Source organism: Haliotis cracherodii, unplaced genomic scaffold (genome assembly GCF_022045235.1).
Source record: "Haliotis cracherodii isolate W230 unplaced genomic scaffold, xgHalCrac1.p SCAF_27, whole genome shotgun sequence".
NCBI classification, from domain to species: domain Eukaryota; kingdom Metazoa; phylum Mollusca; class Gastropoda; order Lepetellida; family Haliotidae; genus Haliotis; species Haliotis cracherodii.
Genome location: NW_027266283.1, coordinates 1,590,775 through 1,600,127, shown reverse-complemented (window position 1 = coordinate 1,600,127; position 9,353 = coordinate 1,590,775). Strand labels below are relative to the sequence as shown.

Genomic DNA, 9,353 nt, shown 5'->3' with positions numbered 1-9,353 from the left:
TTCAGCTGGTATCCCATCATGTCCCTGGGGTTTACTTGACTTAAGACTGTCAATTGCTGTTAATATTTCTTCCTTGGTCATAACATCTGAAAGGGAACTGTCATCTGTTTCACAAAATTCACACATATTTAAGTCTGTGTATGTGAATATGTATAACTTCACACACTTCCTCTGAAATGTCTCCATCAGATGACAGATGTGTACGAAGAAAGTATGTGAAGTAGAAGTTCCAAATAGACGGCTCCGTTTTATTAGGTACTGTTGATTTCATTGAGTACTGTTTAATCAATGTCCGAAAAGCTTTACGATCCGGTGTTTCAGTATTCTTCTTGCTGATGTTTCTTCTAATATTTGCTTGTTTTGTTCTGCATAGATTTTTATAATTATTTCTAGCTACCTCTAAAGTATTTACAACTCTGTCGTGATGATAAATTTCTAAAAAACATTTCAAAGTCTTGATTTATATATCCACCATACACGCTGCTTCCTGTCAACGTTTTTGCTTTATAATGATACTGATGACAGTGGTGATACACATACAGCATATAAGTGATCTCCCTGAAATGAAAGCAGTGAGCATTTCCTTACAATCGTAATACATTATGCAAGTGTGTACAACTTCTTATTATTCTCGTTAGTTGAGAACATCCAGATATGTTTACATCCTCACAACTCCAACATTGTGTTGGCGGTTTACCGAGCCTTTGTTCCTTAGGTTGTTACCATTTTTCATACATAATACATGCGGGGCCCCAGTGTATTTCAGCCTGGCAAAGAAACCCAACATTACAGAAGTGTGCAAGATGTAAAGAAATTGTCTTTGTCATAAGCCTCATGAACATCGTTAAGGAGCACGGGAAGTTCCCTGCATTCGAATACTATGGAGACAAATTATCAAGGAATCTTATTTTTTAACACTGCACACTTATTCACACACCAGATGCCAAATGCTCTCAGCTCCATGTAGCACCCAGTAGACAAAAAATACGACAAAACATTTCACTTTAGACTCGATTTTGTAATTACATGTATGCGTCTTGTTATGCACACTGTGCTCTTCTGAAATGTAAAGGCATTGATTTGATTACCTTGCTTGTTGCAAAGGACCTGTATGCCACGTGACCGAAATGCCAGCAGACGACATGAAGGTGACAAGGAAAACCGTGAACAGGAAAACCGGACTATAGACTACTGGCGTTATATGAATCAGATGACCAATCGGCAGAGAAGCTCATAAAATTGACAGGGCAACATAGGGCATCAGTTTGGCGAAGTTTAAAGACATTCGTAGGCGCTGAGCACAGGCCGGATTGGGACGTCAGCCTACTCCCTCAGTGTAGCGTTGATTCGCCAGTCTTGTGGCTGCCATGCCCCTCCCTGCTGGTCAGCGAAACAAATAGCAGTAAGGGCAAGTCGAGGGTCAACATAAGTTCCAGATATGGACAATTCAAAGTTGCCGAAATCAGTCAGGATATAAAACACAGTTGCCGAAAAAGGATTCACCTCATGACTGCAATGGATATGGAGAAAAAAGAGGTGTATCCAAGTTAAGAAACACTATTATTCTGACTTGATTTTCACTTATGAATCCAAGTTTCGGTTCTTCCAGGATATCAATGCTAGGTCAAGAGGCAAGAAGTTTTCAAATGATCGCCTATTGGTTAGAGCCGGGATCAGTCAATTTGGAATGACGCCGATTTGGACAGTTAAAGGAAGATTGAATTCAAACAAATACTGCAAGTTGTTACAAGACAACACATGTGTCCACTCTTCTCGACAGTGGCTGTATTCGCCTGAACTTAATCAGATTGTAATCATCTGTGTCAAAATTGACCTGTTTATCCCGAAAAATGTCAATGTCCAGACTGGACATTTTTCATGATGCTTTTGTGATATTCTGCAGCCTAGGCTTGCGGCATCTTGTTGGCCCTCTGATGTTAAACGGGTGGTCAGGCTCGCTGACTTGGTTGATGTATGTTGCGTGGATCGATGCTCATGATGTCAATCATGTCATATAGATGGAATATTGGTGAGTGCGGCGTAAAACAAATACCTTGCTCGACATGAACTGCTCATTCACATATGCAATGGATCGGGTTGCAACTCTGCACAGCGAATCAGGGCGCCTTAGACGACTGGGCCACCCGTGCCCTAGCAAACAACAAAGACACGCAGATCTGCGGATTCACTGAAGACAGTGACTATCATGTAGTCAGCGCATGTTGTTTGGTGTATTTCATTTTCATACTGTGGGTATCAAGCCTTGTGAGAGAGTGCAAATGTCAACACCTATGTCAGCATATGTTTGTTATCTGTCTGGAATGTATGTAACAGTCGCTGTTACCTTTCTGTGGGTCAAAGACAGAGAATTAATATCTCAAACGGTAATATATTTTTTCGTCTTGGTGTGACGTTTCATATCTATCCCAATACGAAGCTCTCCGTTCTTTGAATTATTTTAAAGGTTCCTACTTTATGAGTTAGGTTTCAACATACGTGCACATCTCAGAAACAATGTACTTTAACATGAAGGTCAAAGTGGAGGAATAGATAGGATTAACCAGTCTAGCCTGTGACACTGAAAGGTCTAGATGTTGGCAGACTGAGCCTACGGTCTCATTTTGGTTAAAGTTTAACGTGATGGAGGTTCATCAGTTCTTTGCTCTGTCACTGTTTTTCATGTCATTCTCATCCGCTCAGCGTCTGAACATTGTGTTTATTGTGGCAGATGACCTAGGTAAGTGCGTATATTTCAGGCATCTCTCTCTCTCTCTCTCTCTCTCTCTCTCTCTCTCTCTCTCTCTCTCTCTCTCATGCTGAAACAATAGCTCATTGTAAATGTGTCCCATTTTCAAAGTAGAAATTTAACAGTTGTGCTAATCTGCATTCCCGAGTGTGCAGGGCAAACAGTCTTTTCGTACAGGCTGGCACGAAAACAGTCTTTTCGTACAGGCTGGCATGATCTTGGTTTCCGGAATCCTGACATGAAGACCCCGAACATCGACAAACTGGCCACAGAGGGAATCATCTTCGAAAATGCATATGTCCAGCCTCTATGCAGCCCGTAAATATGTGTTATATTGTTTCGCCCTCGTATTATATGAAAACATATGGAACGACAAATAATTCTTTAATACCTTACTGAAAACATAACCTAAAAAACATAAACTGACCATATACACATGTACGTATTACTTATATTACTTCATAACATATTACTTCAGCAAATATTACTTCAAACTCATACAGTTCAGCACAGGGACCACACGAAAGTGTACATGTAAATTGTAATTACTGTTGCAATTTCTAATTGAAAATCAAAGCATTAAAAAATAAAACCGCCGAATTTAAGAATGAACTAGGTTAAGTAGTGAATTCCTGAAATGTCTTTGTTTGAAAAATCGCCAACGCATATGTTCTCAATTTGCTTTCATCCTTCGGATTTCCTCCATGGCTTGAGCAGCGTCTTTAGGATGCCGGAAGCGAATTATGCGTTTCAATATTACACAAGAATTAATACACTCATTGTTTCAGATCCCGTACCGCCTTTATGAGTGGAATGTTTCCATTCCACGTAGGCATGCAGGTATTTATGTCGTTGTTTAAACAACATGGTCAGTGCACAGTCATCTTAACGTCCTCGTTAAATCCTACATTAAATGTTATGCTTAAGTGAGAGTGTCAAATGTTTTTTCACGGCGGCAATATTTCAGCCATGTGATGACAAGAAAGAGTATAGGCCATGTAGTTTCTAAAGGCCTATCAACAATGAACAGTAAACTAACTAGCAACACATTTCTATTTAAAACTAATATGAAATCACAATTCTGAGATGTTCGAATCAATATACATTAACGTAATGAAACTATCAGGCAATAGACAACAAACTATATTAATGCAGTTGACGCCTTGTAAGAATTGAATGGTTCCGAGAAGGTATTCTGGGCTCTAGGCATGGTTACTTTGATTGAGAGGTTATCCAGGGATCATTATTTGACATTCTCTTCGCATCTTCTTTACGTTGTAACATTTTCCTGTCATTGCAACATACGTTTTACAACTGAAGCGGTGTTCCTCTGGAAAGTTCCCATCTCTGTCTATACCAATAGAGACATTTACTTCCTGCCTTTCAAAATTCTCATTCCAGATTAAACTGATTTCTATAGAATAGCCTTTTATATCTTCTGAATTATGGGCATATCCTTCTGATATGTATGAGATAAGAGCCAGTACTAATTGTTTGGTCAGACAATCACAGAATTCAATACATCCAGGATAGTCGTTGTTTTATGGGGTTTTTTATAGTTTAAGTTCGAGGCATTGTTTTCCATGAGAAGAATTGATTGATTGATTGATTGTTGTTTTACGCCGCACTCAGCAATATTGCAGCTATGTGACTGCGGCCTGTAAAGAATCGAGTCTGGATCAGACAATCCAGTGATTGACACCATGAGCATCGATCAACCCAATTAGGATACGATGACATGTATCAACCAAGTCACCGAGCCAGATTACCCGATCCCGATAGTCGCCTTTTACAGCAAGCATGGGTTGTTGAAGACCCATTTTACCCGGATTTTCACGGGTACCATGAGCAGAAATACAGTTTGTATCTTAATATGTAAGAGCACCCATTGGGATTCAGGGAAAGAATATAGGGCCGCAGGAACCTATGCTTTTCGTGTGAGGTGACTTAACAGCTCGGTGACTCGATCAATTAAGATGTCATCGTGTTCCATTTGCGTAGATTGATGTTCATGATGTTGATCACTGGATTGTCTAGTCCGGACTCGATTATGTATAATATGTTCAGGCCGCCGTCATATACCTCGAAGTTTGCTGTTTACGGCGTATGAGAGCTTAATAGGTAGGTGAGTGAATTATATTTGACGTCGCATCAGGACAACGAGAGAACAATCTCTATTTAGTGTCAGTATTGTCACAACGTGTTTGTATGACATTAAATATTGTTTTAACGTAAGTGGGAATGTTCTTTCTGAACCTTGAGTATCTGAGGCTATCTCACAAAGACACATTCCTATTCAGCATAGGACAGTGTTCCCTGACCAAGCGGTATGTGTACCTCTCAACTATACATTCCTCCCCCAAGAACTAAAGAAACTCGGCTATGCTACGCACATGATCGGAAAGTAAGTATTATGTTACACTAAAGAAACAAAACAGAGATATAAATAGAATATATAACATATATAAGGCAATAAATGAACTAATATTATTTTTTTTAGATGACACATTTTCATTCATTGTTTTCTGCAAAGAGAGTGAGGAAGTAGTTGTCATTGTTGGATAGAGCAAAGTCCATATACGATTATCGGTGTCTTTTAGAAAATGTACTAGCATTAACTGCACTGTCATTTCAGGTGGCACCTGGGTTTCTGCAAGTGGGAGTGCACACCAACGTACCGAGGCTTCGATACTTACTTTGGTTATTATACTGCATATGAAGACTACTTCAATCACACTGTTAGTCCGTATAAGTGGCATACATCTGGGACGTACTTAGACTACAGGGACAACAAGCTTCCTGCTAGAAACTATTCTGGAGAGTATTCCACTGTAAGTATACAAAGCCGATTGACATGGAAAATATATGGTCCTTAACTTCAGGTGTTAATTTTCAGACCATTCATGATTAATTTACAAAATGCACACTTTCTGTGATATACTAGCATCTAAATCCTCGGGAAGCTTTGAGCTGTCTCCATTGTGTACATTCATATTTTCTTTTCAGTTCACATTCGCCCAGAGAGCCGTTGATATCATCAATCGTCATGATGTTTCACAGCCACTGTTTATGTACCTCCCGTATCAGAATGTACACGCTCCTATTGAGGTACATTAAAACAACAGTGAAGAGAACGTGAACATGCTAAATTCTACCAAGCTTGATCAGAGGCTGAGAATGTAGTCAATCAAGAGGGAGGGAACTTGGGTGAATTTTTCGTTTATTGCTTACATTTCCAAAGAGTCCTTCCAAGGCTGTACATAATAATATTGCGTTGCCGTGCGTAAAGACATCACAGAACTAAACAGTGACTTTACAGAACAATAACAAGGGAACAAGGGAATTAATTGATCATGGTAATTTCTGACGATGATGAGTAATTAAGAGGATCATAACGTATATTTATTTCCAATCCAAAATGCAGCTTAATATGATGATCCATTTGTTTATGTATGTACATCAATATTTGACATCACAGGTGCCCAAGAAGTATGAGGATATGTATCCAAATGTGATAAACAGCGGGCGAAGAACGTTGAGCGGTATGCATGTTTATGTCTGCTTTTCGTTTCTGATTATTTTCTGTTGTTGACACTCTATATTATACTAAAACACTTGTCTATGAGGATACTAAAACAATTGTCATATTCTCTTTCTCAGAAAGCATGTTGATCATCGTTTCAATTACTTTTGTTGAGTTGTCTAATAGAATTGTACCCATCATGCAAGTTAGCATCCTATAACTGGACGTTCATGTCTCCAGATTCGAACTTATCAAAAATTTGTTCTCTGTAGACTCAACGACCAGCATGAATTTAATGCACCATGACATATTTTAAATTCTGCTCAAAACTCTGACCCACTACTATCATCCCGAACAGGAATGGTGTCTGCCCTGGATGAGGCAGTGGGAAATGTTACCCAGGCCCTGAAGGATCGGGGCTTGTTTAATAATACTCTGATTCTATTCACCACAGATGTAAGTAGTTGCAGAATCAACAGGCATTTTCAGGCAGTTTAGCAAAATATCTTAACTCTTCACTTTGACAATTTTGAATTGTTTTAACATTAAATATTATTTGCCTATAACCAATGACAGTATGACAATGTCATCCTGCAATCGAGAAAATTTTGATTTCTTGTAAATAGTTACCAAATCATGAATGAAATAAAGTGTAATTGCAAGGCTCCAACAATGAAATTCACACCAAGCAGTGCTATGTTATACATTAGAAACTTAATACCTTCCCATTACAGCTGTATGGGTGAAGAATACATTGAACTGTTATATGTGTTTTTGTGTTTCACTTATTGAAAGTTTAAATGCACTTTCTTACATTAGGTATGTGTTTATCTCAATAGTTGTGTTTCATCCAACTACTAATCATGTCATTCTCCTTTGGAATAAACCATTCATCGTTCAGAATGGAGGCCAGCTTGACGCGTTTTCCAGCAACTGGCCTCTGAGAGGAGGGAAATTCACGATCTGGGAGGGGGGCACGAGGGGCATATCCTTCATGTATGGTGCTGGCCTTAAGAAGACAAGGACGACATACGATGGGTAACGTCATAGAATACAACAGCCCTAACTCAATATCCTTAGAAAAAGGTGATAAGCTACAAAATGAAATGATCCAAGTTTGTAGTTCGACAGACATATGAATAGTTAATAAAAGGCTAGGGGCCCTATTTCATTCCGGTTTGGAACTTGAATGCAGGAAAACATAACATATGCAGCATATTGCGGTGTTCATGATCATGTTTCGACAACTATATACATGTTGTTACTGTAATTTAATAACATGACAGTGAAAAAATAATGAACCTTCAACTAAATTCTCTTAATATCCCTCATTGAGTACATACTATATAAACTAAAACCATTTGAAATGTTGAAGTCATTTGGCGGATGTAATCATGTGTCTTATTGTGTGTATTGTTGCTACCTCAAAACAGGATGATCCACGCAGTGGACTGGAAGCCGACTTTAGTGTCTGCTGCTGGAGGAACTCCAGGTAGAAAGATTCTCTTTCAAATGTCCACTATTATTGACACCATTCCAATCATGAAAGATTATTTTTACTACAAAGAATAAGTCAAGAGATTTTTAACGTGTCGTTTTGTTTGATAAATTGTTTCGAAAATTCAACGGTAAGGTCATACGAAATGTCTTCACTACTTTGTATTGTATCTTGGGTACAGAAACCACCATTGATGGAGTGAGTCAGTGGGTTTCTATTCGAAACGGCTTCCCGTCCAAAAGAACAGAGTTTATTTACAACATTGACGACTTTGAAGTCCCAATCGAGGGACATGCTGGAATAAGGTATTTTAAATCTGTGAAAAATCTGAGCTTTCGTGAGCAACAGTTTGATTTGCTATTCTAAGTCCATTTGTATATTCATATGGCGACCTCGTTCAGATGCAATACCACACGCCCTATTTAGAATTGCACAGTTGTGATAACAGAAGCAAACAAACACCCATTGTATGTAACGGTGTGTGCATTCTTGTTTATCAGAGTAGGAGACTACAAGCTGATCCTGGGGTACCCTGGAGGTCCTGATGGCTGGCACTTACCCATGAACACAACCTACAATCAACAATATGAACAGACAGTCTACACCAAAGGAGATAACCCAATCCATCTCTTCAACATTCGAGGTACACATGCATTGGCATTCAAATGTGTCTGAATTACCCTCCCTAAATTATCCTAAATGTACTGTACACTGCACGTTTGAACACAAATATTTACTTCTGCAATCGCAAGCTGTGGGTTGAACTTTCAATATTCCTCGTGATTATAATAGTTGGTAGTCCCTACCTCTGCATATGTTTTTTTTCCAAGACCTGGGTAACTTTTGGATTTAAACCGACAATAATGCATGACCACTATCCCATGGCAGCAACAACATTACCCACACACTTAATACTGTTAATAAAGAATCTAAATCCTACATCACGCAGTGTGTACAAAATAAATGCAGCATCAAGATGAAAGTAATTCGTAAAGCAAAAAAGCCATCCTCATTGTTATTTTGCTACTCATCCAGTGGATCCGACTGAGCACAACGACCTTGCACAGCAGATGCCGGACATGGTGGCGAAGTTGCGTTCCCGTTTACAGGAATACAGGAAGACGATGGTGCCAGCCAATTTCCCCGATCCGGATCCAGCGTCTGACCCCAAAAAGTATGGAGACGTTTGGAGCCCCGGGTGGTGCTAATCAGATGTACACGTGTCAATATATCTACATATGGATCACGTCACATTGTCCGTTTTATTCTGTACTAACATCCATAAATCAGAATTCCCTTTACTCCCCAAATATGTTTCGTCAAAGAATATCTACCCATAGCGTGTTTAACTAATCAATGACTGATGGAGACATTAATGTGCGCCACCGTCGAGCTCTATTCAAACTGTTACGTCGGCTAAGACGCTGTTTTGAAAATACAGTAAACTACTGTTATTGGTTATAACGAACTCAAAGGCACCACTTATTTTAGTTCGTTATAACCGTAGTTCGTTATAAGCATTTATACAGCATGTATACAACGAATGGCCGGGACTAAAATTTAAGTTCGTTAAATCATCAGTTCGT

The 9,353-nt window shown here is 39.1% G+C and overlaps 1 pseudogene; it reads left to right on the top strand.

Moving 5' to 3' along the window:
• Positions 1-2,514: 2,514 nt before the first annotated feature.
• On the top strand, positions 2,515-9,148 carry LOC139473294 (arylsulfatase B-like; annotated as a pseudogene).
• Positions 9,149-9,353: the final 205 nt, after the last annotated feature.